The sequence below is a fragment of the Delphinapterus leucas genome, chromosome 1, assembly GCF_059928025.1.
Source record: "Delphinapterus leucas isolate spDelLeu-1000000601 "Yukka" chromosome 1, BTC_Dleu_Yukka2, whole genome shotgun sequence".
Classification (NCBI taxonomy): domain Eukaryota; kingdom Metazoa; phylum Chordata; class Mammalia; order Artiodactyla; family Monodontidae; genus Delphinapterus; species Delphinapterus leucas.
The window spans coordinates 88,070,872-88,084,351 of NC_143129.1; positions in this window are offsets into that span (position 1 = coordinate 88,070,872).

The window sequence follows — 13,480 nt, forward strand, 5'->3', positions numbered from 1 at the left end:
GAGAGAAACATCAGTTTTTGTTATCACAAGAGGCTCTATGTGAAAAACAGCAGATAAAGGATGATAAACCCGTGATGTGATGCGGGTACCAAGCAGGTGGCTCAGCTCACTCCCTCACTGAGAGACCAGTGCCCATAAACTCACTTCCGAATAGTATCTATGATTCAGATTTGTGCCTCAGCGAAATTAGAAATTACTATCTGTTATGGGTCTTTAGACAGACCAGCCCGTATGAAATACAGGAATGCCAAAGGCCAGGCACTCAGAATCACTTTGTGTAGTTCTGTAACCCTGACTTGACTAGAACTGACCATGTGACTAGAACTGGCCAATCACTTTGTGTAGTTCTGTATCCCTGACTTGACTACAACTGGCCATTTACCAAGTGACCTCTTTTTTACAGTCCAAAGTTACATAGTATAAAGGTAGAAGAGTTGAGGCTATGCTGAGGTAATATATTAATCCTGCTACCATTTGCCAAACACCCATTATATGCCAGGTGTTTTCCATTAGACTCTGCATAGTGGCTAAATTTCCTGGGTTTGAATCCTGACTGCAACTTACCAGTTGGATGGTCTTGGAAAAGTTACTTTATCTCTCTGTGGCTCAGCGTCCTCATCTATAAAATAAGGATATGAGCAGTGTCTGCCTCATAGGGCTGTTATGAGGGTTAAAGGAGCTTATATGTGTCCAGTGCTTAAAAGAGAGGCTGGCACATGGGAAGCACTAAGGGTCTGGAGTATGTATTCTCTGGCTGCTGAGGGATCAGGAGGAGAAAGGGAGCCTGCCTTTCCCTGAGAGGGGCCTGGAAGGGAAGGAGTGTATCAACTAAAGAGAAACACACAACCTAAAACTTGCAAGTTAAGTTTTATTTGGGGCCCTTAACTGAGGACTATAGCCCAGGAGGCAGCCTCTCAGATAGCTCTGAGGTACTGAGCTCAGAGGTAAGGGAGGAGACAGACAGGATATATAGGAATTTTTGCTGAAAAAAAAAAAAACAAAAAAAAGAAAACCATGTGGTCAAACATCAAAAGATTACTGCTAATCCCAGAAAACAGACATCCCAAAGTAATGATTTTAGTGCTTTTCTTTGTATGGGAAGATGCAAGAGTCTGAGCTCACTGAAATTATTCCTTAGATATGCATCATAACTAGCTTGGGCCAGTATCCAGAGCACAGAATATTTCCTGCTTTTCTGCATCCTGAATTCCCCTCCGGGTACACTGTGGTGGGTGGGTGGGTGGGTAGGGTAATTGCAGAGGCTGATGGCTTGATGCTGGGCAACATTTGTTGTTTACTGGAATGGCAGGCAACTTTCCCTTTCCACAAGTGTGACACACAGAGGCAGGGAACCACACAGAGGGATGCCATCACGGACATCATGAATTTTTCACTGCAGAGCTAAGAGTCCAACTTAGCCCTGAACTTAGAGCCTCTTGAGATCTGAAGGTCCAGGAGTGTGCTCTGAGGATGGGTCAGGAAGCCCATCCCTCCAGGCTTGGTTTCTTCAGGGTCTGATGCTCCCCTTCTACCCTGTAGCGTGGGGTCCTGTTATTGAATGAAACTTGGGTCCTCTCCACAGTGTGGAGCCGATGTACTGACCCCAGGTTGTAGTGAAGGAAAGTACAGTGTTTATTGCAGTTGCCAAGCAAGGAGAACAGGCAGCTCATACTCAAAAGACACAAACTCCCCAGTGGCTTTCAAGGAAAGGCTTTCAAAGGCAACATTTGGGGTGAGGGTTGCAGCGGGCATGACTTTCTTCTGATTGCTTGATAGTGAGGTAACAGGTTGATATTTCAGGAATCTTAATGACCAATCTTCTGGTTCCAACCAGTCTGATGTCTCCATGCTTGTGGTCAGCATGTAGTCACCATCACCTGCCTGGGTGTGGGGGGTGTTAGCTCCTGAAGAACAACTCAAAGACCTGCGTCAGATTGTTAGGTATATCCCTTGAGGACGCTGAGCTATTTTCTTGAATGCTTTCCCTTTGTTTCTGCATTCCCTCACTTCCCTAATTAGTAACTGCTTGAATCTACTCTTTGGAACTCAGGGAAGGTCTAGGAGACTAAAGCCTTTTTCTACAAACAAGAAACAGGGGACAAGGAGGGGCTTTTGTATCTGGGAAGGCCCTGCAGGGTCCTGCTCAGTTTTAATTTCCTCCTTTTCTTTGATACTTCTCAATCAGGAGGGGAACTGGGGGCAGGACAAGAAAGAGAATAAAGTTTTGGATAGGGAGGTTAATCATAAATTTAGCAGGGGCACTCGGTGTTAGGGGCACTCGGTTTCAGACCCAGTGTTCCAACATCTCAGTGCACAGGTCTCATCTACAAAAGACCTGAGAGTGGACCCCCCCATCTGCCTCTTTTGGGGAGGGGCATCAGGGGAGCCGAGCTGTCGGGGTGGGATGCTGTCCTTCATTTCTGGGGGCTGGAATGGGGAATGCTGTGGGTTAAGCTGAGATCTTTTATGTCCAAAAGGCTAGAATTGGGTGGTTTGCTAAATCAAAGGATCCAGGAGCAGATAAAAGATCCTGGGTACAAAATCAGGAATTTAAGAACCAGGAGATGAGAGCAAACACCAAGTGGGCTGAGAGTCAAGAGAGGGGTGCCCTTCTCGGCTGGTGTAGTTCATGGTTGGGTCAGCTGAGCTCTCGGCAAAGAGCCTAAAACCAGGGATCTCCTGAGGCCAGTCCCTCAGCTCCCGAGCTGCACTCTTCCATCCATGGGGCCCAGCCTGGGAAGAAAGAGATGTTGCTACCTGGGCTTTCCATCCTGACTGTAACTGCTTGAATCCTCAAGTCACATTTCTATCTCCCAAGGCTGTCACACCTGAAGGAGTGGGGATTTTAAACACCGCCCTCCCTTCCCGGGCTATAGCCGCCATCACCATTGTCAGCCATGTTCCAGATGTAGCAATGATGGTTTCTTTTTCTTTCTATTTATTTATTTATTTAGGCTGCTCCAGGTCTCAGTTGCGACATGTGAGATCTTTGTTGCAGCAGGCAGGAGTTCGCACGCATGTGGGATCTAGTTCCCCAACCAGGGGTCGAACCCAGGCCTCCTGCATTGGTAGCACAGAGTCTTGCCCACTGGACCACCAGGGATGTCCCAATGATGGTTTCTTTTTAGTTTCTTTTTTAGGCTGAAAGCCTCTGTAACTAATCAATTCCTGTGGGTGATGGGCAAATCACCCCATGAAACCTTGAGATGGGCTAGGGTCAGGAGGAAGAGTAGGACCAATGGAAGGTGGGATCCATTGGCTACCTTTTCTTCACAGCTTCCAGGCTTATTGCAAGTGCCTGAGTGAGACTCCTGGCTGCCTGAGTTAAGATGGGCAGATCTGAACAAGGGGCATGACTGCTCTTAATAATTTGTTTTGTTTCGTGTTTACAATGGAGGATGACCCTAAAATTTTAAAAATAGCATTGGCCTGATCCAATAGTTGAATCAGTGACAAAATGTGGGCATAAAATTGGTCTTCTGAGTTTTCCAAGAGGGAGGCCTATTCTGGAGTGTACTTGCCTGTTTCTGATGGATCTCACCCGTGTACTTCTGTGCTGCAGTGGGAATTTGCCACTTCCTGCTGTGTTCCTGGGCTCTGCAAGCCTTAAAAGAACCTCAGAGATGGAGGTACCTGCCGGTGATGCCTCAGGGCCATCTGTACCCTCATGAGCTGCAGACTCTGGTCATGGAACTGTTCTTTCTGTTGTCGTTTTTGTTGTTGTTGTTTTGACTGCACTGTGTGGCATGCGGGGTCATAGTTCCCTGATCAGGGATCGAACGGGCGCCCCCTGCAGTGGAAGCATGGAGTCTTAACCACTGGACTACCAGGGAAGTCCCGGAACTGTTCTTTATTCTCTCAGGAGCACATAGGGTGACTTCAAGGCTGTTTGGGCGTCAGGCTGTTTCTGGGAAGGGATGAGGTGACAGAGGGTTGGGATTCCACTGGTCTTGCCCTGGCTGCACCCTGAATGCCATCTGCTCAAGTGCCCAAGCAACACTGACGGGAGCTCAGCAGGTGACATGCAGCTGTGAGGCATTTATAGTGGAAAGAGAGTCGCAGATGGCCCAGCGGCCCATCCTGCTGAGTTGTTCTCTTCACACAATTTTCACAGGGGTGAGGGTAAGAGTAGCTTGTGCTATAAATAAGCTAAGTCCCCTGGCAGCCGCTGTCCAAGTTACTGGCTTTGTCTGTGAGTGTTAACATACTGGCTGAGAGAAATGAGGAATGGCAGGGTCTCCCTGGAGAGAAGGGCTGAGGCTCTTTTCTTCTGGCCCTGGGGTCTGGAGGCCCTCTCCCCCACTCCCTTGGCTTATGGAGGCACATCTGGTACAGCTACCAACCTTACCCATTCACATATTATCATTCAAATTATTAATGTTAATATTGTTATTAATCATCTCACAACTCAAAGGTAGATCGTAAAAGTCTACTGACTCCAGGCAGCCCTGGATAGGTGGGGGTTTAGAAATGTTTCTGCACGCTAGATGTCTCACATCAGGGCCCTTCCCAATCTGCCATCACGTGACCCTGAGATGCTCCCTCTTCTTTGACTTGTCCCTAGATACTGGCAACTCTAGGGGGAGTCATTGGGCCACACTTCTGGGCAGTGCGTGAAGAAGCAGCAGATAGGGGGAGAGGCTGGTATTAGGAGAGACCTTTAACTACAGGCCCTGTGGAAGAGAACTCAACAGTATCCAACAAAATTCCATATGCATTGACCCTTTGGCCCAGCAGTAGTTCTTCTAGGATGCTATCCCAAAGATACGTTGGCAAAAAACTTAAATATGATACTCAGGGCCACTCACTGAATCCCCATTAAGAGAGTAAAAGACTGGAAATGAATCAAATGTCTGTTGGTAGAGAAATGGTTGAATAAACTATGGTAGGTCCACTAAATGGAACATTATGCCGCTGTGAAAAGGAATGAAGGTGATTCTACGTACTGATGTGCAGTTATCTCCAGGATACAATGTTAACTCAAGTTAGAGCAATGTACAGCATTTTCTCTTTTATTTAAGAAAGGGAGGACATGAATATTTACACATATTTGCTTACCTTTTACTGGAAACATAAATCATTAAATAAATTAAAAGATGACTAATGGAGGAGAGAGTGGACAGGGAAGAGGGGACTGAATCAGGAGTGGATTAGAGGGGACTGAATCAGGAGTGGATTGACTGAAAAGATAATAAAACTTAAGCTTCAGGACCCCTTGTGTGTAAACACCTTTTTCAAGGCCCTAAGAGAAGTCCAAGCAACTTCTTACTCCTTTTCTTAAAGAGGCATAAAAATTTACAAACAATTCCTTCTTTAGACAGCTTCTATTGTGCCTCAGTTGCAGGTGACACCCAAAAGTGCTTGTTGAATGTATGCACAGAATAGAATATGCTATCAGCCACATCATAGTACCACTTTTGATCCTAATTCTAATGGCCTGGAGAAACACGGAACAACAACCCACTTCCTCTTCCATGTACCCTCTACCCAGCCTTCAAATATTTAAACACCAAGTATTCTCCTCTCTGGTAGTCTCAATGACTCTTACTCGTGATAAGTCATTGGGATCTCCTTTCAATCCTGACATTTTCCTCTGAACGAGCTTCAGTTTTTCTAGAAATGGTAAGAAAGGCACACACTAAAATGGGACCATTGCTTCAGAGCTGTCTTCAGAATCCAAACGCATAAGGATGTTATCTGAGAAGACTAACCCATTAGTTTATGGCCATCAAAGTTCATTTCAATTTCTTTCATTCATTCACCTATTTATTTATTCAATAACATTTATTTGGCGCCTGTTACTTGCTGGCACTAAGTCAGCTCTGGGACACACAACCGTGGATAAAGTCTGTCCCCCTCTAGCTTTAGAATACTAAAAATGAGAGCAGCCAAGTGAAAAAAGGCTTTGAGATATTGGCACTTGTACTTTTTGCCGTGTAACCTTGGACATGTTATTTAACCTCTGAGCTTCAGGTTCTTATTTACAAAATGGTGGGACCAACAACTACCCCGGAGGGTTGTTATAAGGTGGAGGATATGCCGTTTGTTAAGTGCTTATTACAGTGACTGGGATGTAGTTGATCAGTTAATATTCTTTCCCTTCTGAAGGACTCACAGTTTGGCTGTTGAAATATGTATAATGGTGTTGCAGGAAAATGAGGCGAAAGAGGACGGCTGTGGCCCAGGTCTTGGGTGAGTCCCTGGGACAGGCCACCAAGTGAGGGTCCTTGGCTTTGCGGAGGAAAGAATTCAAGAGTGAGCCATAGCAAAGTGAAAGTAGTTTATTGAGAGAGAGACACATTCCGTAGACAGAATGCGGTCCATCTCAGAAGGCGAGAGTGGCCCAAAATATGGGGTGGTTAGTTTTTATGGGCTGGGTAATTTCATAGGCTAACAAGTGGGAGGATTACTGCAACTATTTTGGGGGAGGGGTGGGGATTTCCAGGAATTGAGCCACTGCCCACTTTTTTGGCCCCTTATGGTCAGGACCGTCCTGGCACCTGTGGGTGTGTCATGTAGCGTATGCTAATGTATTGCAGTGAGCATATGAGGCTACTGGGAGTCACGTCTTCCGCCATCTTGAGCCTAATCAGTTCTAACCAGTTTATGTCGTATCCTCAAGGGCTACGTCATGCTTTTAATGGTTGTGCCCCGCCCCCTTCCCTCCTCTCTCAGCGGGAGTGGGGGAAGGGAAGTATGGGTTAATTTTGGAGGGAGCGGGTAGGGGTTTAGGAAATTTGGAACATGGGGCACTGTGCAGGGTGAGGCACCTCAGACAGCTAGAGCAGCATGTGGGTTTGGGGCACTTGCCAGCATGAAGGTCAAATATGGGGGTCACCAAGGGTGTGTCTGTGTATTGCGGTTGAGTGGGAGGGAAAGAGGCTGAAGGCCACCGTCGCCATTTTGCTCAAAACCAGGCCATGTTCTGTGAGCAGTAAACGAGGATTGTTTGTTTTGACCTAAATAATCAGTCTCTGGTACTCTGAGACTCTGCTTTTGTTTGTTTTCCCATCACTTGAGAACTTATTTTATTTGTTTGATTGAGCATGGGTAGATCTAAAGTACGACATCCTTCCTAGTGGAGTGGCCATAGAAGCATGGTTCTAGATGTCCCTTTGGGGCAGGTTTAGGGCAGCTCACAGGCCAGCTCTGGAGGTCTGACAGTCCACAGTGGGCCTGGGACCAGAGAAGAAACCTCTTCGGGACCTTCATGCACAATGGATGAGAGGGGCTGAAGGGTGGGGAGGAAGGATGGAGACTGCTTTGGTGCTGGCCTCAGGCAGGCCCACCCTGAGGAGGAAGAGGCCGGAGCAGGGTGGGGACAGTGAAAGAAAATGCTGGCTCCCCACTTAAGGCACATCCCTGCTCAGCCCCGTAGGAAGAGTTCCTCGGGGAAGGTCTCTGACTTGGCCTTGCTAGCTAACCACCCTCTCCCGACCCTCCCCACTTCTCCCCAGAGAGCGCTCCGAATCTGGACAGTCCCAGCTTCTGAGCTTGGCTGGAGCCTCTTCTCCTGCTCTGTCTGGACCTGGTGTTTGGTCCAGGCCTGCCTATTTCATATCTGACTATATTAAAGACTCACCCCTCTGGAATTGCCTCTAGTTTCCATCCCCAAACCGGGCCCACGCATTCTCAAGCCCAGCCTGGGCCTCAGAGACGCACGGCAGGCAGACTGAACATCTATCTTCATCTGGTGTCTGTCTGTGCTGCCTGCACCCTTCTCTTCTCACCCCTTCTGAAGCCCTCTCCCCTCTTCTCCTGTCCCTCCTGTCCTCTCTGTCCCTCCTCCCTCCCCCTTTGGTATCTCCTGCCCAGGTTGCCCACACTGAGGGCTGGGCCCAAGCAAGCAGCCAAGACAGTGAGCGCAGTGGCCTCGGCTGAGATGGGCACCTTCGGTGAGGGGTGAGGCGTACCCTTGGGCAGTCTTTGCCTCCCAACAAAGCCCCACGTGGAATCTTACGAATCTGCTGCTGAGGGAGTCTGTCCCGACAGAAAAGATGCTTCTCTGGCCTGAAGGCAGGTTATGGGGCCTCCAGGTCTACACAGCCTCAAGTCATTCCTCCCCACTCCCCGGTGGCAGAAAACCATCTCTCCTCCTTTTCCACTGCTGTGCCCCCCACCGCCATAACCACACCAGGGGGAGGGATCCAAATTCAGCTCATCTCAAGCAATTGAAAAGACCAACACAGGTCCAAAGTATGCTGCAGGCTGCCAGAGGTGAGTTTGCAGAAACCAGCTCTCTTACAAGGTTATTAGCCTTGGCGCTGGGGGTGACACAGGCAACGTTTACATAATCCCTGGACTCGAGTCTCAAGAGAAAGCAGCAGAAACAAGAGGGGTCATGAGGCTTTCTAGTGTAAGACTTGGAGAGTGGAGTTTCCATCAATCTTGTTTACCCAGTTGTAAATTGGGGAAGTTTTACAGCAGGACAGACAGGTTAAATGAGATGGGGGTAAGTAGTAGTAACTGCTCCATAAATATGGCTGCTGGAATCGTAATTACCCTTCTTTAGCCTGCCGCCCGGCTAGCACTGAGCCACGGCATTCACAAAGCTTTGGTTTTTCTCCACTCCCTTCTGGCAAGGCTGCTAGGAAGAGAGGTGCTTTAGCGTTCCTCCCTTTATGGCCTAGGAAAGTCACACTGGTTCAGAATTAGCCATCCTCCTGCCCTTGTCTTCAGAACCAATGCTCGCCCTGTGGAAAATTTAGCTCTGGATCCAAATCCTGTCTCTGCCCCTAGCTTTGTGACCAATTTGGATGGATAACTCCCCTCTCTCTTTCCTTCTTTATCTGTAAAATTCCTATCTGATAGGAATGGTTTGAGGATTCCATGAGATAATACCTATAGAGAGGGTAACACAGAGCTAATCTGGCCAGAGCAAGGGTTCAATAAGCAGTATTAGTAATTAGCAGCATAATTAGAATTAATGCTCATTTGAGGGAGCTCGAGGTTCTAAGAAATAAGGAATATTCAACTCTCAAAAAAAGAAAAAAGAAAAGAAAAGCAGATTTCTTAATGTGTGCTAACCTTATTCTAGATCTGCGGTCTTCGGCCTGCAAATTCACTGTCTAAATCCTCCTTGGGCAGATTTCTATTGTCTGAAAAAGAATTTCATGGTGTTTGAGTCTCTGGCCCATCTTGTCAGAGTAGATATTAATACTCCCATTTTGAAGACAAGAAAATTGAGATTCACGAAGGTGAAGTGATTTATCTAAAGCCTCATGTCTGGTATTCTAGAGAGCCAGGACCCCAATCCAGGTCCTCTACTGCAAACCCCAGCCCTCCCTCTGTCACTGACAGTGCCTCATAGCTGCTCTGCCCCTCCGTCTCCTGGGCCACTCCAGTACTCCCCGACCCAGAGCAGCCCCTAGCTGATGAGATCATGTCTTCGAAAGGCTCCTCTTTGGTTCCATTTTGCCATCAGACTAACACTTTGGGAACCTCAAAACTTACAAGTCCCAGACTTTATGATTATGAAAAATCAGAATCCTGTTGGAATTTTCTTGTATTAAGTCATCAAACTATTCCATTTGTATAACAGGAAAACTGTCTACTCCTGGGCACTGTGTCTCTTGAGAAAATCCCTGATGCCAATATATATCACCTTTATCTTTTGCCTTCTGGTCTCTCTCTCTCTCTGTTCTGTTTCATAGGCAGAGCAAAAGAATCTCCCAAATCGACAAGATCGCTATCTAATAAACGGGGGAAAATATTCGTCACGATAGGGCTCAGAAGTGAACTGATTTTCCGGCAGGCTGAGACTCCTAAGATCCACTTAGGGCGGTATTAGCGGAGCCTGTAAGATGCTGGCTTTGTAAAGTGGCGTGACATGTTGGCAACACTGGAGAATCAATGGTTGGCCTGAATTCAGTGGAGAAATGCAGAGATGAGAATGCTGGGAGGGACCAGACACCTGATTTCTTGGGCCCACTGCAGAGCCTCAGGTGAGGGTCTGCAGTGGGCAGATGAGTGCAAATGAGGAATGGGCCAAAGGACACTGCCTTGCAGACTGTGTCAGGAGCCCAGCAGTTCACCTTTTGTTATCGTTCATCATATGTATCAGACTTCACGTACCCACATATTATTGATTGTCTGCTCTGTGCTGGGCAACCACTCTCCCTCTGAGCTTCCATAGCGCTTCACTTGAAGCTCATCTAAAGTACCTATTTCATTCTTCCTGGTATTATAGTCAGCTTTTTATAATCTTCCACTGGGTTTTAAGTTTCTTCATATCAGGAGTTGTGTCTTACTCATCTCTGGCCTTTGAGCCTTGCGGGAGTGAGGCTCACTTGTATACATTTGCTGAATAAATGAATTAAGGAATCAATGAACCAGTCGGTTGCTTAGTAAATATTTATGGACTATGTACTATAATAGGGTTTTGGCCGAATAATCCCTTTTCTGGACTGGAAGCTCCTTGGCAGAGTCCACTTTATAAAGAGACTGTCCTTTGTTATCAATACTTGACTGTTCCTTAAAGTAGTAGAAACTTCTAGGCATAACTATGAAACTGGCTGATGCAAAGTGATTATACCCCCAATAATTTGGTAGGTGGGGTTAAGTGACTATGCTGTGGTTGAAATGTTAAGAGCCTAATTTCTTTTAGCTAAATGTTTTTGAAAGTTTGGGGAGTTATTTGTGCATGGGCAGCCCAGTCCTTGAATGGATGGTCATTCTCATTAAGAATCCAGATGATAGGGCTTCCCTGGTGGCGCAGTGGTTGAGAATCTGCCTGCCAATGCAGGGGACACGGGTTCGAGCCCTGGTCTGGGAAGATCCCACATGCCGCGGAGCAACTGGGCCCGTGAGCCACAATTACTGAGCCTGCGCATCTGGAGCCTGTGCTCCGCAACAAGAGAGGCTGCGATAGTGAGAGGCCCGCGCACCGCGATGAAGAGTGGCCCCCGCTTGCCACAACTAGAGAAAGCCCTCGCCTAGAAACGAAGACCCAACACAGCCATAAATAAATAAATAAATAAATTTAAATCATATGGGGTTCTAAGAAGACCTCTGCTTAAAAAAAAAAAAAAGAAGAAGAGGGGCTTCCCTGGTGGCACAGTGATTGAGAGTCCGCCTGCCGATGCAGGGGACACGGGTTCGTGCCCCGGTCCGAGAGGATCCCGCATGCCGCAGAGCGCCTGGGCCCGTGGCCCATGGCCGCTGAGCCTGTGCGTCCGGAGCCTGTGCTCCGCAGCGGCAGAGGTCACAGCAGTGAGAGGCCCGCGTATCCCAAAAAAAAAAAAAAAGAATCCAGATGATAACCAGCTGGCCGCATGAGAGATGGCCAGTGTGACTGCTTCTTGGGACAGGCTGAAGCCTCTGACACCTCTCTACCTGGTATGGGCTGCTTAGGTTGGATGAATCTTTGGAAGTTCTGTTCTTCCCCCACTTGGAAAGATAGTTTCCTGGGGTGGGACTCTTAGGCTATTGGAATGAACCCCCTATTGGAATACACACTTTTCACCTCAGCTTGTACCACACCCTGAATGGATGATAGGAGACCATATCCCTTAATTCACCTATTGTCTGGATATCCTGTCTCTCTTTCCTAATGGATCTTGGGAGGATGAAAACAGAATGCAACTATGCTTGTGTTTTACCAATGTCTGAGTCTTCATGTAAAGGACCCTTTGCTAGAAAGTTAGTTCTGAAGCAGAATTTTAAAATAACTGGCATTACCATAGAACTCAGGAGAGAACATAGGCAAAACATTCTCAGACATAAATTGTAACAATATTTTCTTAGACCAGTCTCCCAAGGCAAAAGAAACAAAAGCAAAAATAAACAAATGGGACCTAATCAAACTTAAAAGCTTTTTCACAGCAAAGGAAATCATCAACAAAATGAAAAGACAACCTGCAGAATGGGAGAAGATATTTGCAAACGATGCGACTGACAAGGGCTTAATTTCCAAAATATACAAACAGCTCATACAACTCAATATCAAAAAAACAACCTAATCAAAAAATGGGCAGAAGACCTAAATAGACATTTCTCCAAAGAAATACAGATGGCCAACAGGCACATGAGAAGGTGCTCAACATCGCTAATTATTAAAGAAATGCAAATCAAAACCACAATGAGGTGTCACCTCACACCAGTCAGAATGGCCGTCATTAAAAAGTCTACAAACAATAAATGCTGAAAAGGGTGTGGAGAAAAAGGAACCCTCCTACACTGTTGGTGGGAATGTAAATTGGTGCAACTACTATGGAAAACAGTATGGAAGGTCCTTAAAAAACTAAAAATAGAGCTGTAATATGATCCAGCAATCCCACTCCTGGACATATATCCAGAAAAGACGAGAACTCTAATTTGAAAAGATACATGCACCCCCAGTGTTCATAGCAGCACTATTTACAAGACATGGAAGTAACCTAAGTGTCCAACAACAGATGAATGGATAAAGAAGATGTGGTATGTATGTATATACAATTGAATACTGTTCAGCCACAAAAAGAATGAAATATTGCCATTTACAGCAACATAGATGGACCTAGAGAATATCATAGTAAGTGAATTAAGTCAGACAGAGAAAGGCAAATATTATATGATATCACTTACATGTGGAATCTAAAAAAATAAATTTATTTACAAAACAGAAACAGACGTACAGACATAGAAAACAAACTTATGGTTACCAAGGGAAAAGGGGAGGGGATAAATTAGGATTATGGAATTAACAGATACACACTACTATATGTAAAATAGATAAGCAGCAAGGATTTACTGTATAGCAGAGGGAATTTTATTCAACATCTTGTAATAACCTATAACGGAAAATAATATGAAAAGACGTAAATATAACTGAATCACTTTGCCGTACACTTGAAACTAACACAGTATTGTAAGTCAACTATACTCCATTAAAGATAACCCGTCATTTGTTGAGCTTTTATCTGCCAGCCACTGACAAACACTTTGCATGCACCATCTTCCTTTAATTCACAAAGCACCATTAGGAGGTAGGCATTTTAATTCCTATTTTGCAGATGAAGAAATGGTTCATGAGTTCATGGTACTTGACTGGTTAACTTTCCCAGAGTCACATGGTGATTAAATGGCTGAACCAGGACTCCATCCTAAGCCTCTCGTCATAACCCCTGTTTTACTGGGTGCCGTGTCAATGGCCTTGAGTATCCAAGGATGAGCATCTTCTGCTTCTCTGGATGCTTAAGGGACAAATAGGCTAGTTTCACAGGAATGGATCTTAGTCCTCACACCATCAGATATTCTTACTTGATTGCACTATGAGTTTACATGCGGTTCCTCGGACACACCCTATACACACTCTGTAATGGTTAATTCAGAGGGAAGCTCAGAGTATCCTTTGTTGAGACTGTTTTAAAAATTAGGTGCTGGGTTGTTTTTGTTTTCCTCTTTGATGAGCTGAAGGCCCTTAGCTATGAATGGCCTTTTGAGGTATGTGTTTTCCTGCCCATCTGGCTTTGCCTGAGCTCCTGTGGAATAGATGTTTGCA